The sequence below is a fragment of the Pleurodeles waltl genome, chromosome 3_1 (assembly GCF_031143425.1).
Source record: "Pleurodeles waltl isolate 20211129_DDA chromosome 3_1, aPleWal1.hap1.20221129, whole genome shotgun sequence".
NCBI classification, from domain to species: Eukaryota; Metazoa; Chordata; class Amphibia; order Caudata; family Salamandridae; genus Pleurodeles; species Pleurodeles waltl.
The window spans coordinates 1,393,013,715-1,393,036,122 of record NC_090440.1 but is presented as its reverse complement, the minus strand read 5'-3'; the positions used below and the strand labels follow the sequence as shown (position 1 = coordinate 1,393,036,122).

The 22,408-nt window shown below is 41.9% G+C and overlaps 1 protein-coding gene across 18 annotated transcripts in view; it reads right to left on the bottom strand.

The window, feature by feature from the left end:
* Positions 1-22,112, bottom strand: part of PUM1 (pumilio RNA binding family member 1) — an 859,012-nt gene extending 836,900 nt beyond the window's left edge. For 14 of the 18 annotated variants that reach the window (XM_069224905.1, XM_069224910.1, XM_069224908.1 and 11 more), the window contains exon 1: positions 21,995-22,112. The gene's annotated coding sequence lies outside the window, so the exon portion shown is untranslated. Of the gene's footprint in view, positions 1-21,747; positions 21,836-21,994 lie in introns of those variants that run through there. The other 4 variants (XM_069224920.1, XM_069224921.1, XM_069224922.1 and 1 more) reach the window with 4 other exon arrangements.
* Between the last annotated feature and the right edge of the window lie 296 nt (positions 22,113-22,408).

Sequence of the window (22,408 nt, the reverse complement as noted above, 5' to 3'; positions counted from 1 at the left end):
ATGCCACCTCCAGATGCAGGTGCCATTCGTTGACTGGACTGCCAAGCACTGTCAGCTGAGCTCGCCATGCTAGCTTTCAAAGACCCCGCCTGGTGCTAAAAAAACAAAAAAAAAAAAAAAACATGAAAATTTCCTAGCTCTCCCATCAGGATCTGAGACGTAATGCCTTTTGGCACAAGATCCACAACCCCACCCAATCCGTTTGTTACAATACCACATGGTGATTAAGTTGTCCATGGACAACTGAATAATACTCCCTCTTGGATAGTAGAGAGACTTTCAGTGCCAGGTGGTTCGCTTTCATCTCTAACAAACTGATGTGGAGCTACGACTCCACCGGAGACCAGAGACCTTTGATCTCCACCTATCCTAGATTGCCGCCCCAACCCAGAAATGACATCTGTCACCACTGTGAGATCAGAGTGGGGAAGGGAGAGAGGTCTGCCTTTGACCCAATATGCATTCGTCAGCCACTACTGCAGGTCTTTGAAGTTCCCTCTTATATCTAGACCCATTTGGAGAGATTCCGTTGATGCTGCTCCCACTGGGACTTCGGGTCCCACTATAGAGTGTGCATATACCACTGGATACCTTTTTCCAGCAGGAAGCACTGAGGCCCAGAGGCCCCCCGAGTCAGTCTTACCGAAATCCAGGGCAGTGGCTGAAATACCTGTATCACAATCTAAATACCACAGACTCACCCCTCTGGAGTGTGTAGGCCCAAAGCAGCACTGTGTCTAGAATGGCTTTCATAAAAGGAAGCATCCGAGAGGGAGTCGGGTGCAACTTCGGCATGTTAATAAAAAAAACCCTAGCAAATGGAGGTGGTCTGCCCTAGTCTGAAGGAGGGAGATGGATGCATGTGGCGACCTCACCATCAACAGCTGACTGCTGAGGTAGAGGAAGACTGGAACTTCGGACCTCTGCAGACATGTGCAACCATCACCCAAGGCGTGGTGGTGAGACTAAAGGGGAGCACAGTGAACTGGAAGTACTTTTGGCACATTCTAAACCGTTGATAAAGCCTTTTGCCAGGCAGGACGGGCATATGAAAGTAGGTGCCCTGCACGTCCAGTGCTACCAATCCATCTCAGGAATGCAGGGAAAACAGAACCTTAGCCAACGTAAGAATTTTGAACTCCTCTTTCCATAGGAAGTACTTGAGAAGACACTTGTTTAAGCTGGGGCAGAGGCCACCATCCTTCTGGGGCACCAGAAAGTAGCAGGAATAGCAACTATGCCTCTGTTCGGAACGGGCACCCTCTCAACAACCCTTTTGGCCAAGAGGACCTCCACTTCTAGGCAGAGTAAAAGCAAGATTGTCCTCCATCAGCTGTTCTTGGGATGGTGTTACAAAAAAGACAGCATTGCCATAACACAGCCCCAAAGAGAGAGAATTGCAAAGGGAGCACGAGTAGCATTTCTTCAAGTGTCTTGGCAGTCAGAAAATTCTAATTGCCATCTTGGCCTTCAGGGGATAGAAACGAACATTGTTCTGAAAAATGATGCCCAGATTTAGGACTTTGTTCACTGAAGCAAGAGATCTGCTCATCCAACTGTGCCCCTAGGAGTCATTTCACAGGAAAACACTTCCGCGCAATTTCATAACATCTTTGTTAGAATTGACCTTAAAATGACTATCCTGTATCAATTTAATTATTACTGAACAACAATCTGGATCGTGGCAAGTCAACCAAGTTTACAATTAACTCTGTCATCATCAAAACTGAAATACAAAACATTTAATGAGAGGAGCCTGGATATGAGCCAGAGGTCACACAAATTCAGGGCCAGCCTGGAGGGACACCAAACAAAGTCTCCATAACCAGAGCAAAAATGGAGGAGGGTTATTACTCATTCTGCTAAAATAAGGCAAGCCAGCCCAAGAAGAGACAGCCCACCTCAATTTCAGCCAGTCTAGCCAGCAGGATGAGGTAGAAAACTTTGTCTAAAAGTATGGACAGCTCCAAATGATTCAGGACAGCCAGTTCACAGTAACACAAAATGAGACACAGGTCATCAAGAGTTACATTACATATAGACTCAGTCCTATCAGCAGGGCTGAAATTATACAGAGCCAAATCAGGTAAGGTGTTTTGATCAACATAGACAGATGAACTGCTCATTTGCTATGGATTCAACCATTTTACCCCGGAAAAGCATTGGGAAAACCAGCCAAAATATTAAGAACAGGTGGGCCTGCAATTAAGATCATGGGGGGATGGGAGGGGGGGTAGGGGGGGAACATCACCCAAACATTACAACTCACGTAATTAAGATTTCCAAAACGTATACATGCCAACTATTTTGTTTCCTTATTGTCATTATATAATCTTGCAACCTCAATTTCTTCTCAAAATGTGTTACATTGTTTATGAGCTTAAATACACATCATAATGCTTTGGTGACTGTCACAAATTTGTCTAGCGTAAATAGGGTTTTGCTTATCGTTTTATTACAGGTGGGAAACCTGGCCTAAATGAGGTTCTAAGCTTAATGAAAACTATTGGAACTAAAATGTGTGTGCAAAGACCAGTAAATGCCAATTTATTTAATAAATACTTTAGGATGTCAAGATTGCCTTGTTTAGATGAATCCCACACAGTTCTGGAACATGGTTGTACAGTAGAGGTGGTTTGTGATCAGATTTGATAAAGTACTGATGCACCCACACCTCTCTAGCACTCAGTCTCTCTTGGAAGAGTAATACACTACCACAGGAACCCAACTTGTTCGAATGAGCACTTTTCCTCTAAGTGGGAAGGAAAGGTGCATTGATGGACAGGATCCCCACATTATTAGTCTGTAAAGTGCTCTAGGACAGGGGTGCCAAATCTTTAAAAACAATCAATTACATTTTGATCCACTGAAGGTATTAAATCCTTTTCAATGAATGAAACACCTTCCACCGCACTAAAATATCCTATGGTTTCTTTCACTTCAAGTGCCTTCTTTGAGAGGTTAAAGAAAGCTTCTTAGCAACATCTGATTGACTCCAGCATGAAGAACACGCACCGGTTGGGTCAACGTGTGGCCACTGCTTACCAGACCCAAAGTACTGTGTTAACCCAGTCAATGAAATGCATGGGAAGCACTGGGCAGAGTGCAATCTTCTTTCAGCCAACTGGAGTGGAGTAGGTTTAAAGAAAACACACATACCAAATAGTAAGTTAAACATTTGCAATGCAATAGGTCTCGCATATATATATATATATTTTTTAGGTAAAGCTATTGGCATTGTAAATTCATACCTGGACTTTTTTTGCCACATAAATTGGTCAAGTCTGCCTCATATTTTCGTCTTTTTCTGCCATATAATTCCAGTGCCCCAGCATTTAACTAAAGCACTTCCATTTACCTTCTTCCTCCATCTTACTACATATACAATTATCATTGAAGCCTTTATCAGAAATACATTTTTGGCATTAGAGCATAATGCTCAAAACACCATAACAAAAATATAATTTGGGACTGACTGGAGGGTGAAATTGAAGAGGGAGTCAGGAGTAAAGATGAAGAGGACAAGTGGCGTAGTAGCGATGCCATGGGCCTTGGAGAAAAAGGAAAATGGGTGACTGCAATTTCAGTAGCAAAATACAGCAGTAATTAAAGTTCAGTGAGGTCCACAGGTCTCTGGGCCCGGTGACACTATACCTGTTGCTTCATTGATAACTAAGTCTTAAGAGAGAAAGCGGGTGGGGCAGAAAAAGAAGCAAAAGCAATACAACAGACAAAAGGAAAAAAAGAGGGGGGGGGGTCGCAAAAAAAATTAAGAAAGAAAAGGTAGAAAGAATGAGACTTAAAAAAAACAACTAAGAAGAAATAGAGCAAACATGAGAGGAAAAAAGGGAAGAAAGCTAGCAAACAAAAAAAAATAGAAAGGAAAAAAATCATGAAAGAAGTGTGAAAAGAGAGAAAAATGAAAATTCGAGAAAAGGGGAAAAAAATGGTGAGAGAAACAAGCAGCGAAAGAACCAGGGCATGTATGTACTGACATTTTTCAGACACAGAATGGGAAAACCACTTTGACACTTTGGGTCCCGACAAGTTAACTTGTGGCTTCCACACATAGACAGGAAAAAGAGGAATTTAAATTAAAATGTAAATTGACAGATAATGATAAGAAAAACAGCAGAGGAAGGAAGAAAGTTTTTTTTTTTTAAAGTGAAAGGACGCATACCAAATAAAAGAAAAGAGCAAAAAGAAAAGACAAAGAAAGAATGAAGGGAAGATTAAAAAAAAGTGAAAGAATGAACGCCTGTTGAAGAAAAGAGGAATGAAAAAAGTAAAGCAATAACCAAGTGTCTTGCAATTTTGAAAGTAGGTAGCAAAAAGAAGAGGGAAATTAAAAGTTGAAAAAAAATATATATATATATTAAAAAGGGAGATGAGTAGAAATAAACAGTTGAAAGAAAGGGCTAAACTGCTAACGTGTGGATTTTGAGAGCTGGAATGAGAAAAGTGGAGGAGAAAGAAAACTTTAAGAGTAAACAGAGTAAAGGAAAGAACAGAGTGAGATAGGTGAAACAGATCATCCCAATAAAAGATGGCAGCTTAGAATAGATTTAATTGGCTCCCCCATGGCCTCAAACAGAAGTCAGAGTGCGGAACAGCAGGGGGCACTGCGGGACAGCAGGAGGTGCATTAGCATAGCTGAATGTGAACCCCAATACCGTAATATTGGGGCACTTCAGATCAGGATTCGGGGTACAGACAGAGCTGCGTCCCAGCCCTGTGCTAGAATAAAGAAAGGCAGCGGTTGACGAATGAGAAATGGAGCCCCATGTTATTCCTGGTATTGGAATAATGGGGGCGTTGCAGGTTAGGGTTGATGTGCACTGAGAGTTGTATGTGGGCTGCAGCCCTGGAATAGTAACAGGCACACAAGGTCAGAAGTTAGGCATGTTAATGGAGCTATGTGTAGAACCTAGTATTGGCGTGCAAGTGGTTGAGTATTAGCCTGGAGGGGCCCTGGTAAAGCTACAAGTGGGGACCAATATGGGAGTGGCATCGTCTCTGAACCACAGAATCAAGGAATCCTGAAAGGCGTGTGTGAGCCTTAGTACTGAGAAGAAATGTGCACTGAATGTTAGAACTGATGGAGCTGTGGTTATTACCATCAACAGAGGCGTTGGATGTTAGACTTGGGGTGCACCGGCTGAGTTATGTTTTGCTCTTTTGGGTCCAGTATTGGCTTGGCAGCGGGACTGAATATTGGAATTGAGCTGCTGTAATGGAACTGTGTGTGTGAGCGGGGTAGTATAGGAAAGGAAGTGACCTTGCCAGGGTAGAACTGAGGTGCACTGATGGAGCTGCACCCAAGGTTCTAGTACTGGAACAGCAGAGATTAATGACTAAGAACTGAGGTGCTCTGGCAGACGATGTGTGTGGGGTTCTTGCATGACTGAGGGGCTTGGAGTGTGTGAACTGAGGTGTACTGATGGCGATGCGCCCAAGGTCCCAGTACTGGAACAGCAATGTGTACTGACTGTAATTAACTAAGGTGCTCTGGCAGACAGCTTGTGTGAGGTTGTGGCACATGCACGGCTGAGGTGATTGGAGTGTGTGAACTGAGGTGCACTGATGGAGCTGCATCCGAGGTCTCAGTACTGGAGCAGCAGAGTGTACTGACTGCAAGAACAGAGGTGCTCTGGCAGACTGCATGTGTGGGGTTCCTGGCAAAGCGGAGGGCTTGGAGTGTGTGAACTGCTGTGCACTGATGGAGCTGCGAGTGGGATCCCAGTATGGAGCAGAAGTGGGCATAGTCTCCAAGGATTGCAAAGCCCTGGGTGCCTGGGCTATACGCAAGTACAAGCGATCCTCTGCCCTGGCTCTCAGCACACAGACAGGCACACTTGGTAAAGTAAATCTAAGCCAAGGAAGGGTGAGAGCCAGGCAGCTGAGGACCAACAAAGACAAATTGTGACCAAGATAAAAGCCTGATTTATAGCCTTGTTTACAGCTAAGCTCAGAGGAACAATGCTCTGCAAATGAAAAGGGAGGCGTCCCTGGACAGGAGCAGGTTAAAAAAAAAAAAAAAAAACAATGTGTCCCCTGCAAACCAGGTAAACAGGACAATGCATAACTATACAATAGTAGTGGCAGCAACCACAAAACAAGCAAGGTATCATCATCCCAAGAGACTTACGTGGTAGCAACAAAGTGGCCCATTGTGTCAGAACACAAATCAGTCCTTAACAACCTTCCCTGTGTAAACTTTATGCAAATAATCTATGCCCTTCCGCGCGCCATGGAGCTAGCGCTTGAATTCAGTGAGAAAGAAATTAAACATGCTATCCTTCTCCAAAAGCCGTAGATGGTTTTCACTCAGACGTCTATTGTAACCAATTATCGTTATGGCTACCAGCTCTAGCTCACCTATACAACATCTGTGGCACTTTGAGGTGATTCTGACTTTATGGAGGAAATCAATAATTGTTCCAATAAACAAAAAGGGGCCACAGGATATGCTGTGTAATTACAGGCCACGGTCATTGCTTGGAAAAATGTTCGCCAAACTGATCCAGTTGCGCCTGGACCAGTGGCTAGAGGAAAGAGATCTATTATCGTTCCATCAAGCTGGTTTCAGGAGGGGTCAAAGCACAACAGATCAACTCTTTAAGCTGAATATGATTTGCACTAAATAGGTCTCCAGAAAGGACTCCCCACTATACCTGGTCTTTGTGGATCTTCAAACAGCATTTGACAGCGTGAATTGCCAAATATTATGGCAGCTACTGTCGGAAATGGGAATACCAGTAAAGATATTAAGGCTGTTAATCTTACTACATACAGGAAATACCGCCAGGGTCAGATACAGTCCAAGAAAGGACTGTATGGCTGAGATTCCAACCCAGCAAGGTGTAAAAACAAGGTTGTGTCTTCGACCCAACTCTATTCAATTGCTATATAAATGAAGTAGGCCAAAACCTGAGGAATTTAAACTTGGACGTGCCAAAATTAGCTAATAAACCATGCCTATTTTGCTTTTTGCAGATGATGTACTATTGGCAAGAACGGAGATAGCAATGCATCCTCTACTAAAGGGTTTTGAATCATTTTGTGCCTTGAGGAACATGGCGTTTAATGAGGGTAGAACAAAGTTCATGATTCTCAATCAAAAACAGAAGATGCGAGTGACCTTTAGGGTAAATAAAAAGCCTCTGGCCCAAGTGGCGACCTATGATTACCTGGGCAGTAGGCTGGAAGATAAACTGACATGGAATCGGCAAGTTTATAAAAGTAACATCTCCCTGGCCCAACAAGCTGGAGCCGAACTCAGATTTGCAATAGCCACAGGCAGTCAAGCATGCGAGTTCTGCACTGCTTGCGTACAAAACGAAAGCAAGGGCTGCAGCACTATATTGCGCAGGGATTTGGGGATTCAAAAAGACTTTACCAATACAAGTAACTGAAAATAAATTCACACGCTGATTACTTTATCTAGGCAATGGCACACCGATGAATGCGATAAGAATAGACCTGAAAATGAGGAAAATTGAGGACTATATTGCATTGGCTCCAATAAGATACTGATTCGCATTTGAGCAAAATAACTCAAATCATATAAAGATGAATTGATCGACATCATGAATTTACAAAACCATCGGAAACTGCCTTGGTTTAAACACATCTCAACCACCCTGGCTGCAATAGGTCTGGAAGAACTCTGGCTTCATCCAGAAAAAAAAAAAATCAGAAGGCCTAGTTTACCTGCTGTAAAAAAAGGCATATTGGGACCAAAAGACACGGAACATGTGTGAGACACTTAGGGCCTGATTCTAACTTTGGAGGACGGTGTTAAACCGTCCCAAAAGTGGCGGATATACCACCTACCGTATTACGAGTTCCATAGGATATAATGGACTCGTAATACGGTAGGTGGTATATCCGCCACTTTTGGGACGGTTTAACACCGTCCTCCAAAGTTAGAATCAGGCCCTTAGTCCTTTGTTTAAGGGCTACATTTTATTTAATCAAGAACTCAAACCAGATGTTTTTATAGACAGAATCTACCCGGAGGAAAAGAAGCGCTCTTTATTTTAAATTTTGTATGGGCACACTACAGGTGACCGCGGTGACCAATGAATGTCAGCCTGCCCCCCCCCCCCCTTGGGGAGATTAGATTGCTGCCCATGCCTTCAAGGCAGTCAAGAAACATTATCTCACTTCCTTTTATTATGTCACTTTACACTTGTACTTGGTAAACTGTATTTACGCCCACTTTTTAAAACGTACAGAGTCAGGAAGTGTAAAGAAGCTGAAGTGTTATGTATGCGTTCAGATGAAAAACACATTGTGATGATGGTTTCAACATACATCCTGGAGGCATGGAAGTTACGATTATCAATGCACCTTCAGCTGTTGGCACGAGAATAACTGCTTGCGGTGTTCTATAGGTGTCACCAGCCTGGGGAAATTGGTGCAGGACGAGGTAAAGCAGGGATAGTTTCTGGTATGTTATCAAACTGGAGGATCGTACTGAATGGTCCCGAATGACCAGTGCCAGGAAAAGTAATTTAACCTTCAGATTCATCATGACACCATAGAACTGTTTAGTGTGTTATGTAAATAATCTATGGCGCGATTGGTCAGCCATAGATATAAAGCATCTACACGTTAACTTAGGGTAAACTGGGTGCAGCGCTGTGGTGCATGTCGAAGCACCGACGCGGAGTGTAGTTCTTATTGATATGTTTGTACTTTATGTGATTTTTTAAATGTGTTACGTAGGGTTGGTATTTGTAAGTGTGTAATTATTATGGCCGGATAGGCTGACAACAATAAATGATAAAAATAGTAGTCCTTGCTCCCACACAGAAGAAGGGACAAAGAGGGATGACTGACCACTAGCAAGCAAGGATTTTTAAATGAAACAAACTAACAAATGAAATAGCTGGAACCCCACAGAAATATACAAGAGGTTGTACGCTTACACTTGATCTAAAAATGAAGAACTTGGCATTGATGACTGAAGTTTACCAGGCTTTCACTGTTGTGCCACTTCTCTTAAATGTCTACCCGACTCCTCAACTGAACTCATCACTCCCTTTTAGCATCACCACCTATAAATAAACCTCAAGCATGTCAAGCCAAAGCATTAATTTATGGAAAATGGAACAAAGTCCACCCATACACTTTGTGACCTAAAATGCTTTACACCTCCCCACCCCTTCTAAATCATCATTTAAGGAATATAGGCATGATTATTCTATTTCCACCCTACTTTGAAAACGTTCATCTACTTGCATTTATCTCGTAAGCAGATGCAGCACTTAACTAATATACACTACAGTATAAAAAAAATGCATTTACCCAGTATTTCCAAAACGTTTCAATGTAGCATAAACATATACTCCAGCTTGATTAGTCAACTTGTTGAGAACGGAATCACTTATGTGTCATTCTGAAACTTTCAATACATTTACATACCCAGTCTGCTTTGCACTCACCTCACAGAACCAAATTCAGCTAGAAACTATAGCCTAAAAACATTACCCTATCCTAGCTACCTTTGTTAACCCTTCGGATAACGCTGTAAAGGAACAAAGGAGCAAATCAAGTGGCAATAGCAACACAGGCCTGTAGTCCAGGGACAGAAAGGAAATGAAGTCTCCAAAGCAATGAAACTACAAAAACAGCTTGGAGGTCTGGCTTATTACAACAGTTAATCAGAGGTTGTTGTCCAGAAGTCCATTCGCATTTGGTGCTCTGCAGTGCAGACTTGGCGCCCACAGTAACACTAAAACAGACTACATAAGAACAGATACATTCCGATTTTTTTTTTTTTTAAAGACGTAGCAATGTAAGTGATTCTAGGCAAACAGCTAATGAGCAGACCCCAAGACTTGAACCCAGTTCCACAATCTGCAGCTCTCGCAGCTAGGCAAAATTCTCCTTCCTTTTAGAAAAATAAAAATAAGCTTGAATGTGTTGCCCCTGCCTTTTTGCTGTAAAGGTGCTTTCTGCTCTGAAGCTACCAAGAAAAATGAACACTCGCACCTTAATCTTTTATTTTAGAGAAAAGGCAGTCATATTTGTTATCCAGTGGGTTCCTCAAGCCCCTGGACCTAGTGCTGATACACCTGCTTCACTAATAATAGGTATTGCCTTGCAAGGTGGGCTGTTTTCTCTGCCGTTTGTTACAAATATAGGTTCCCATCTTGCAACATCCTTCTCACGGTCATGTCTCTTACGTCCAAACTAAGGTGTCTACTCTGCTTGCATTTTCCTCTTCCACAGGCCCTTACTCCAAGGCCGAACACAACCCTGGCACAGCAATTCTGCACTGGTGCTTCATGCAAGCAAATGAAGATAATAAAACATAATTATAGATTTGCTCTATTTGTTACATAATCCATCACCTGCAGCGTAATCTCTAGATTTCAACAAAAAAAAATGTTTCAGGCTCAAACAGATCAAAAGTTACTAAAAACATAGCAACATGTTGTCACACAGTAGATGGTCCTTTGCAAACAGTGACTGGTCATCTTTCTGTTGCCGATTGTTATATTTTGGTGTCAAATCGATATTAATGAAACCTATGCCTAGAGAGTGCTAAAAAATGTGAAAAAAATGGGAAAATAGTGAAGTAATACTAACACAAAATGTGCCACGTTATGCCTCATAATTTTCCTTTTGTCAGTGCATTATTTAGTCAATCATGCCACATGATTTGGTCTTCAAGTGCCACAATATTTCAGTGATGCTGGTTTTAGTTCGCCCTTTATGCCCTTCAATCCTGTGCAGTTGGTTAAGTACTAAATTAAGGCTGCTTGGGAGCTAGGATATATCTTTAACTGTTGGGGTCACTTACAGCTCAACAGTGACAAAGATTTATTTTTCTTGGGAGGAGATATAAGGGTTCACCAGTTGAGTTCTGGTGTGTGTACATTATTGGACACTTATAAAGATGCTTCTAGATATAGCCTGAATACCTATTACTAAAATTATATAGATATAATGATTCACATATGCACAGATCTCTTTGCGACAGCCTGTGACCCTGCAGCTCTATAAAATTACAAGTCATTATTCCCCACCACAACAACCAGGATTCAATTATTTGACTTTCTGGTCGTGCACGGACATCTGCAGCGACTGCTGTAGCTAGCTGAGGTTTCTTAATGTTAAAAAAGTTAATTTTCCAAAGATTAGTTTACCTTGCATTGATTTCTCGGACTCAGTGTTAAATCCCTGTGTAAAAAGACGGGCTGATCCACGCTTCCACTGAAAATGGTAAATGGCGCAGGTATCAGATATGAATAAAGGTGAGAAATTTAAATATACTACACATGCCCATTTACCCATTAATAGAGAACAATATAATAAAACCTGCACTATAGGAACAACCATGTCAACTGTAAGGACCAAAAAATATAAGTATTAGCTAAGCCAACAGCTCTTCCCTTTGAAACGCTTCAGCGGATCTTTTGGCTTTGCCATTACTTCATGCAGATGCCGAGCAGCACTGACAAAAACAAGCATGTTTCAATGCAACGGGTCTTGCATTTGCTCGAGTTAGAGCTATTAGCGTTGTAAACTCCTATCCGGATTTTTCTTGCAACATGAATTGAAAGAAGAAAAAAAAAAAAACAACAAGCGCGCTCGCACTATGTAAAACGCGGCGTAATTGCGCTGCGTGGAAAATAAAAAGATAAAGTAGTCCGGAAACCATGCTGAAAACATGGAGCCTCGTATGTTTTCAGTAGTTGGCCGGTGCGCCTGAGGAGGGCTAAACACCTGAAAAGGCGAGACGTATGCATACCTTTCACTAATGAAATAAACTGGATTTTAAAAGGCAAGCCCACAAACCAATGAAAGTGGTGGTCGTGGTTAGAAGCTCAGAGAGATTACAACAGGGAAGGAGCGCTTGTGAGCTCGACCCTAATAAAGCCAAACTCTAGCCCAGTGTGATGGCATAGGAAAGCATGTTTAACCATGCAAGACCATTTAAGCAAGAGGGTACAGTGGTTATGTTTTCTGTTTACTTTTTATTTGGCCAGCACAAGCGTGATGAAGTATATTCATTTATGTTTCACTCAGGACGCTGTGACAACCACTTTTTTTAATTTACTTTTATGTTCTATGATGGCAGATGCACATCTTTGAATAGGACTTTTTTTTAAAGTGTCAAAGCACATATTAGAATGCCAAGGAAGGAATGGAGAATCAAGCTGAAGAGCTTGGAGAAGGTTAGGGAAGGATGCAGTGCTGTGCCAAACACAGAATGCAGGGCAGGTAAGTGAGGTGGGACGCAGCAGAGAAAAATAAAATGTTCTTTGAAGCAGTGCTGATAAAAACAAACAAAAAGAAAGCATTTGCAATGCAATAGGTCTCGCATATTTAGAACAAGTTAACTGGAATCTTTTGACAACATCAACCACGAGCAAAAAGAAAACGCGAATGGAAACTGAGAAAAGACAACTTGGCAAAATAAAAGAAAGTTAGGTTTAAAAAATAAAGCTTTGCAATTTTGGTTGCCCTGCTGGGCACGTTTTTTGCCAGTCACAAGCCTTCTGCTTGCGGGCTGTAGAAGTTAGAAGAACAAATAGTACCAAGATCACGTCAGGAGCAGCGGACTGGCAGTAATTAAGTTGAATCAATTAGTGCTTGATACCTGCTCCACACCGAGAAACGGAAGTGATGCAAGGCGCGCCTTAAATTACAAGGCTGTAAAGAGTGCCACGCAAACTAACAAATAGTGAGTGACACGTGGGCTCCAAGCCTTTTACTGAACACAACAGTCTTGTAAGCAAGACGCATGCGCTAGTGCATGCACTCCCAGGCTCTACCCGAACAAATAAAAACAAGCATTTGCGATACAATAAGTCTCACATTTTCTTAAGTTAGAGCTACTGACAGTGTAAATTCTGAACTGGACATTTCTTGCCAAAGAAATTGTTCAATCCTGCCTCATAACTTCGTCTTTTCCTGCTATGTTTTGGTGGTCACTGGTGGCTACTGTCATCAGAAATAACAAGCCTTTTACAAGAAGATGACAGCACTACCTCAAGTTGCGTACACGTCTGAAAAGAAATTGGAAAATAAGGCTGGAAAAGTATTTTTCTTTTTATGTTAACAGAATGAAATGTCTTGCAAGCATTTTTGCCTTGCATTTCAACAAAGCTCTAATGAAGTTAATAGCAGAGCAGCCCGAGAAGATTTATGGCCGCAATAAAGGAGATAAGCAATGCCTTGTGTGCAGATGTCAGAGGGCTAGCAGGTAGGGGGGCCTGGAGAGAGTCTCCAGATGAGGCTCTGCAGGTTTCACATCATAGCTTCACAGTTTAGCTACATTGTACCAGAAAGGGCATATTGTGGCTTTCGTGAGCAATGGGCTAAACGTTTAGGCACCAGGTGTTTCTTTTGTAAAATAAACTTATTTCAGGAGCCAGAGGTAAACAAGGACAGCACTGGAATAAAGCCAAAACAAATATCAGCGAAATTGAAGGAACAGAGTGAAGCAATAAAAACGCAGGCAGCTACCAGCCTAAAAACACTCCAGTAAAAAGTGAGCAACCAAGAAAGGACAAAAGTAGTCAGAAAAGCAACAGATAAAGAAACCAAAGTGGAATAATACAGTAATTGGTCACTTCTCTGAAACAGAAATATGGAGGGAGAAAAACTTAGAACTGACCACTTGCGAGCAAGAACTTTTAAGGACATTGCAACCAACAAATTAAAATCGCTTTAAGCCAAAAGAAGTATACTACTAAAAGTATATACGAGGTCGACCGCTTATGTTCGACCCAAAAAAGCAGTTCAAGGATACGAGACTTTGAAGCAAAAGTGTCAACCAATCAGAAGGATAGTGAAGAAGCTATGATCCAGGGGAACGACAACCACAATCAGAGGTATAAAAGTCAATGGATAAAAAACACAAGCAAATTAGACTACTAAACAAGAAATTCAACCAATTCTAAACATTGGCAATGACTAACCCAAATCATAAATACTGGTATTAAAGACAATGGGTCTTTCAACGACAGGCAAACACCCTGTCTCAAAGGAATAACTAAACAATGAGACAGAAAGGTGGGCAGAAACCTGCCTGAAAAATCAAGAAGAGTTTTTACACAGCAGTTATAAATCACTAAAAATGCAGCATTCGAGAGCATTACAAAGAGGGAGATCATAACCAGGTCATAGAATAAATACAGACATTTCCATTGACTGCCAAGGCTCTCCTACACAAAATAGTGGCAATATTGTTTGCCCCAAAAAGAACCATGTGCAATTAGAAAATTAGGTAAATACTAGAGCACTACTAAAATATAGAACCAAATAAAGATAATGTTTCAAATGGGCTACTAAAAATGGCTTTATAGAGAAATTTGCCCGACTGCAACAGTATACCACAATTGACATAGGAACAAGTAAATGTGCACTGCAAACAAACAAGGCCTGATTTACAAACATTTTGCCTAGTGATTCACACTTACAGCTCCAAAAACGATTGATTTAGGGTCTAGACTATTCAATAGGGAAGCAAGCAGCCTCCAGGCCCTAAACTGTTCTTATGATAGCAGAAAATCCACCAATTTGGTAGATTTTTTACACATCACATCAGCTGATTTTGGGGATGTGGTTAACACCCACAAAGCTGTAACTTTCTGGGCCGTCACAACCAATTTGCATGCAGGACTTATCACCCAGTAGTGAGCGTATTTTCTGAGGGTGTAAGGCAAAACGTTAATTCCAATCGAAGAAAAGGTTGCAGGGTGGGGGGGGGGGGGGGGGGGGCGCCTAGGCAGCAGTGACATGCTCATGTTTGCCTTTCTGGATCCAGCAGATTAACACTGTGGACAATAGGTGCAAATGAAGGGAGCAGTAAGCCTTGAAATCAGCAACTTTCACTGATTTCTGAAATGTACTGTTGGAAATTTCATAAACGGGAAACCTGACAAAAATCTAAGTAAATCAAATATATACATCTACAATAACTGGCTTACTACTGAATTTATTTTTCCATGCAAATTGGGGGCCAAAAAACCTATAACAACTTCGACAAGCAGAAAATAAAAACTGCACGGAAAAACTGTGTTCAGAATGTGTTCTGAAGTTGCAATCTGTAAAGTGCCCAAAGTCAGAATGATTTTGCATGTTTTTTGGAACACATCTTAATTCAGACTTTCTGAAACAACTAGTTCTCTGAGAACTATTATCATTTTAGAATGTTACTGTAGTCAGCAGCAAGAAAAAAAAAAAAAAAAAAAAAAAACACATCGCAAGCCTACAAGCCAAAGAGAAAATAAAACAGAGGATCAATGGGTGTTTTTTTTCAATGGACAGTTGTGTAAAATATACATATCATAAAATCGGTATTGCACTAATTAAATAGTAGTGTGACATGCCTTGTCAATAATCACAAATTGCACCTAGTATTCATTGTGGTCTGCATCTCAAAAATAGTTTCTGGGGAACAGACTCCGCAGGTGGTATCACAGAAGGCTATTTAAACCACCCAATTGGTCAAGCGGATTTAGATAGAGCAATGAGTTACCCTAGAGGGCATCCAGGCGATTGAAGGTCATGATGGTTCAGGTGACTCAGTCAAACAGCCAAGTCTTGCGTGCTCTCTGGAACTGCAGTAGCTGCAGGAGACTGATTCAGGATTTCGCCATAAGGTAGGAGAAGGAGCGTCCCCTGCTGTTGCTTCGGTTGGTGTGGGGGGTGCGGAGAGAGCGCGAGAGAGAGAGACAGCGGTCATCTTGGACTTTATGGTCAGTTTGTGGCCCACGATTATGCTGTGGTTTCTGGCATCTTCAGTCGGCTTGGGTGAAGGACCTAATTTCTTCCAATGGCCACCAACAGTCTTTTGGGGGGGGGGAAATGTTGCCAAAGATCAGCACTTCTGTTTTGTCTGTGCTGAGTTTCAGGCAGTTGGTGACACTCGCCATGCACGTGTGGAAGTTGGTTCTTGTGCTGGCAGGATCTTCTGAGAGCTATAGGACGAGCTGGGTGTCATCTGCATAAGATATGATGTTTAGTCCATGGGATCGTACAATTATGGCCAAGGAGGGTCATGTAAGTGTTGAAGAGGGTGGGGCTGAAGGAGAATCCTTGAGGGACACCAAAGATTACGTCATTGGGGTCAGAGGTTGATGGAGGTAGGCGGACCTTTTGCATTCTTCTAGTGAGGAATGAGGCAATCCACTTAAGGGCATTTCTTTGGATACTGATGTGATGCAATGTTCTGACCAGGGTGTGATGGGACACAGTACAAAAGGCTGCTGAGAGGTCAAGGAGGATCAGAGCCACTGTTTCAACCCGGTCAAGGAGGGCTCCGATGTCATCAATATATAGGTTACTCATATTTTACCTGTATACATTGCTATACATGTACATACACAGACAATATCCTCCAAAAGCCACTCCCCCTGCAGAACTCCTTTGTGACATGTGCCTCTTGCTGTGCAAGTGGCTTGCACGTGAAAATATCCATCACCTTCGGCTCGCCACAAGAACGAAAAGGAGTACTCTACGAGTTAGTATTCAGTTTTATTAAAGTCCTTCAGCATGACACGTTCCTGCTCCAATTCCTTTTTCAAATGCTGGCCTCATTATGCACTCGCATACACATCTTTAAATAATCATCCTTGTTAATGAAAACGTCATAGATGAGTAAAGACTTTAGTATCTCCCTATTTTACTGCATTTAGAGCACCATCATAATAAAATTAATTAATTATTTATTTATTGCAACTTTTGTAGCCACAGACATTCTCTTACTGAGTATTTCAACTGGCAAGCTCATTTTTTACCATTATTTCTTCAAGTGTCATAAATGCATTAAAATACAGAGATACTAAAGTCCTTTCTCACTTACGACTATTTCATTAACAAGAATAATTATTTAAAGATGTGTAAGCGAGTGCATGATCGATAAAGAATTTTCCAGCTCTTGCCTACGTACATGGAGCTACACAAATAATTGATGTATGGAAACTAGTTTGTTTCTGGCTTGAGTAATCCACATAGCGCCTCGTCGGTGCTTCCTACATTATTTCTTGGTCCTCAGGATGACCTGTTGGTAATTCACCTACTGCTGGGGTTGAAACGTCGACAAAAAGGACGTCAACATTTTTTTTTGTGGACTGTTTGCAAATACTTAGTAGAGGATTTACGACACTCAAGCAATGGGTGTTGCATTATGAAAATCACAGATTTTTTGACAGACACATGTTTTTGTATATATATATATGTAAATAACACTGATGTACTTTATGTTCACTTATTCACTTTTCGCTGTGCTGTCACTTTGTAGGAGCGCTTCATTCTCAGTGGATGTTTATCGTAATTGTTGATGTTCTGATTTAAGTTGTTCTTGATGTGCAATATTTTACCTTGCAAAATCCTTACAAAAGAATGTAATTGTTATAGTCAAAATAAGAATGTTCCATATACAATGAATCTATACCTTACACTCTGAGACGGAGTACTTTTGCTGTGGAAGTCGAGCCTAATACTTCCCTCGCACTGACCAATTTTTGTGTTCATAAACCAAAGAGGTATGCACAAGTGTGTTTGATAAAGCGAAAAGAAAGGATTAGCATACCATGTTTTGAGAACAACCATCCCTCGCCTACAAACAAGTCACTGCATCACACTTACCAAGACCTTGATGTATTTACAAGCTGGATTACTGCAATCAAGCAAATATTATGGGCAAGATTCTCTGTTCAAAACAAGGAGACCTCAGGATCTGGTAAACTCAAGAGGAAATAAAGGAAACACTCAAGATTTAAAACTATTATTTAATTCATGGGTACTCGCAAACGTTTTCCCAGGGGCCACAAAATTTGGTCTGCGATGTGACCGAGGGCTGCACTGATGCCAACTGGATGGCAGTGTATTTGTGGTAAGGTGGGCGTAGGGGAAGGGAAGCTTGATCATCAAGTATCTGAACTGCACAATGTGAAACCAAATATTTGGGATTAATCCCCGGATCTTTACTTAACCAAATTGTGTGAGATCCCAGGCAATTGTTTTGTTTCACTTTCCCTCCTTTTCTTCATTATCACGTATGAGGATCTCAAAATACATGACTTCAGAATGTGTGCTGTAAAAGAAACCTCCTGTGTTTGATTTAATAAAAGATATAATGTTGTTTGTTTAACAATCCTATATCACCCAAAGAGTGCGCAAAACAACTAACTTGCCTCTTAGTTCACTATTGGCTATTGTTACTGAGCATATGGTTGGTTCAAGCATACTAAACAAGGAGAGAGGTGAGAGGTTCACACCCCTTCACATGTCCTTGCCAAAGATGAACTAATACACACAAAAAGGTGTGGAGGAGGAAGGCTTGATTGTAGCGGACACACGCGCTTGAGTCTTAACCCTAACACTATCCATAGTTCCATCGGCAATCTTGTATTAGTGACAATATCGAGGAGTTTCTCCTTTTTTGAAGAGTTGGTCTCACACACTTGGTTGTGTCAGGCTTCATCACAGACCACCTCTCCCCACCCTGGTAGGACAATGCCAGCAAGGCAGACTCTACCTCTTAGTTAGGACCTACCAGAGGGAGTTCTTAGATAAATCTTTCTGAATACTGACATCCAAGTCACTAAAAACACCTAGCGGACTCCCAGTGATTTTATCTTTAATAAGGGTATCCACTGGTATGGCTAAAAGCAAAGGTCGACAGTAGGCATAAGCATGATGACTCTGCTGATAATTAAGACAGCCAACATGTTTCTGCCTGCACACTGAGCGTGTACTGGCCTGGGATAGGTGTCAAGTAGGTGCACTCGAGCAATGCTCCCTTTGATGAATGTGACACTACAATGGGCATCGATCATGTCCCAGATCTGACGCCATCAACCCATTATAATAGGGCTTTAGATTACTATTAGCACTCAGGTAGGACTTGAGTGTGGTCTTTTCTGCCTCTCCCCCTCCGCAAAACAGTGTAGGTGAGATTCCACTATGATACAAATATGGATCCATTGCCCTGATGAATGGCCCAGACCAGTACAAGCTCATTGTGTGGGCAGAAACATGTTGGTTACCTCAATGAAACATGACACAACCAAGTCTGTGAGACCACCTTCCAAAAAGGAGGAACTCCTGATATTCTCACTAATACAAGATTGCAGATAAAACTATTAATGGCGTTAGGGTTAAGACTCAAGTGTGCATACCCTCTACAATGAAGCCTTCTCCTTCCACACCTCGTGTGTAATAGTTCAAACATACCCAAAGACCGTATCTTCGCCGGGAGAGCAAACACTGCTTCGAGCTTGTTTATTGTGTACAGTTAATTAAAACCACTACATGTCCATTTAAACAGCTAGTGTTGTATAACACAATCAAATTTAACTGAAACTAACAAGTAGGACAGTACTGATGCACAATGAAACTTGCATGGGGGTCAGGGTGTGACATTGGTCAACTATGCTCCTAATCAGTGGCTTTCAAACTTAGTATGAAACTTTCCACATACGTCACAAGCGAATATGTAACACAGACATAAAAATATCCGACTATACCCCAGCAAAATATCTTCCATAGGCTAGACAAACCTTTGGAAAGCACTGAAATGTAGAAAGAGTTAATTATGGAAATGTGCTTCACAAATAAGCAAGAGATTGCCTATACCAGAAATAAAACAACATGGCAAGAAAATAAGGAGGAGGAGGAGAAGAAGAAGGAGATGGTGACGGAGAAGGAGACTCGCTACAATAATACTGTTTTAACTTCCCCCACGTTATAGTATTTTAAAATGGTCATGTGTTATATGTGTGGGGGGCGATTTAACAAACCGGATATCAACAAAACGAAACCGATATCGCCCGCCTGCACTGTAATTTCAACGTTTACAAGGAAATCGATAGATAAAACCAAGCACCGTGGGCTCTAAAACGTAGGGCCCAGACAGCAAATGTCATCGATAATGGGTTTCACATTAAACTGAAAGCGATTTACGAGCAGTTTCATAAACATACCACTTCTAGGCATGGCCATATTTTAAACGAGACCTAACCCGACAGCGACCTACTAGTTTTCCACACCAGCCATCCACGTGAGAAATTAATGCTTCTAAAATAAGTGAATGGAAAAGTGATCTTAATACAAAGTCAAATTACACAAATTAAAGAGAGTGGAGTAAGGGTCGGATCCCTCGCCTGTGAGATGCATCAAATAAAATACATATTATCGTGTCTGACTCACTCTGAACGTAACTTCTAGAAGCGAGTGGCGAGTGAGGTATCAACCTACATTTGCGACTGACTGGCTGTCTAAAATCTGACGTGAATTTAACAAATCATCAACGCATGCCGGTAAATGCTTCTCAAATTCTCAAGAGAATGAAGCAGTAAGGCATCTTCAAAATATGAAGTATTAAATGTCATAAAGTTCCCTCGATTCTATGGTCGCATTCAACAAAACGCTCCTAAAAACTCAGATGAAAAGTTGGTGAATACCCCACGTGAAGGTGGCAAACCAATTTCAGGTTATAATTTAAGTCTGGAATACCCAGAAAAATAAAACATGAATCCGTTTCTATACTCTAGCTCGTTTTCCTTTGCATTTTTGTCATCCACTAACGCCAAGCAAAAGGAAAAAAAACGAACAGTATTCAGAAGGCAAGAAAGCTATTTTGTACAGTTCTAAAACGAGCTACACTCGTACAAGTCTATGATACGGTTCATCGAAACCATCATATCTGAAACACAATCAGTATTTTAATTAACTGACATTCTCAGTCACAACTAGCACCTTAAGAAGACATGCAGCGGGAAGCGAGTATGCGGGAAAGCCCTCAAATACACAAAAATCAGAGAGCAATGACAAAGTTTAAGAGGGGTAAACTGGGGTGAAGAGGTGCAACTTTCAACTCCATAATAAAAGTGTATCAATGTGATCCGTGACAGCCTAAATGGAATATCAGTCCTAAAGAATGACAGTTCGAACTTGCAAAAGAGACCGTCAAATACCAAAAACAAAAGAGATAGCTGTTTTACAACCATGCACACTTTAAAAAGATGAACACCTACAGAGCTTGATAAAAACAAAAGAAAAAAAACTAAGCCCGAAGCACCTGAATACTTGAAGTAAACAGGCCGTGTGTAATCCGACTGCAAGGGTTTAGACAGTGTTGACACCTACACTGCACACACAAGGCTTTGATATAGTTATAGATCTCTAACATAAAGCGTTAAACGCACTACATTTAAGCAATGGATGCACATAACAATCAAACAGTGGGAAACAACGGTCAAGAAGCTACAAGACAGACTTAGTTAGACACGGCAGTATTGTATAAAGAAGTAGATGGATTTCTATAAATAAACGCACACAAATGTGCGTGTATAAGACATATACACTCAGAAGCATTAACTCATGTAAACAAACAGGTGTAGAATAAAAGAACACAGAAAGTCTACTGACAATGATGTTTCATACAGATGTACTGTCACACTTCTTCTAAATGCAATACCTGCTCGTATAAGAATACATACTTAATCCATTTACGCATAAGATACAGTAAGTGTTACAACGCCCACCAGAATTATCACCTGAAAATGGTACAAAGAGCTTGCACAGGAGTAAGACAGAAAGCTTTAGCTGACATGAGGAAGAGTCAGACAGGAGTAATATAAGGCGATCTGAGCAGAATTACTGAAAATAAACACACAACTTAGGTCCAGTAGAAAAAAGCAGGAACCCTCAACCGGTACCGGAATAGGACTTATTGGGGGGGTAGGGGTGAGAGAAACAATACGAAGAGCAAACCTAAAGGCAACCGTGGCACCTAGGGGGCTGCATTACATTGCCCTGCCCCCTTTCCCCGCGGCTTCCAGCTCCCTGGTCTACTAACAATAGGGGCCTGGCTTCCTGGCCAAAGGGGGGGGGGGGGGGGGAGTTGCGCCTCCACCGTCTCCTCCCCTTTTTCCGGTAGTACACCGAAGCAGCATGAGGGGCAGAATAGACAGCTGGTACACAGGACACTGGTCGAACACCCTCCAGAGTGAATACTCACTGGTGGAGTGGTAGGATGAATCTGGATGTCGGAGAGGGCCCGTCTGCCTCTCTGCCTTTCACTCCGACAACATGGCGGCGCGCTGGGGGCCGAGCAGTGGCGGAGCGCGCACTGCATGCTGGGAGCGTCATGGCGGCTGCGGCCAAAGCGGGGGCTAGGGCAGCTGGGCGTCACCTTGGCAACAGAGGCGCATGTCAGGTGGGGAGCGGAAGTTGCGCAGCTCCTACCTCACTGACAGCAGAGGAACAGCTGTGGATTCGTGATCCAGTTGTGAGGGTCGCGACAGTTCCCGTTTCGCGCCCTCTTCTCATAGTGACGCATCTGGAAGATTTTTTTTTTTTTTAAAGCTGGAAAACGACTTAGATAAGTACTCTCCAGTCACGGGTAGTAGACAACTGGTCTCCAAGACTTTGG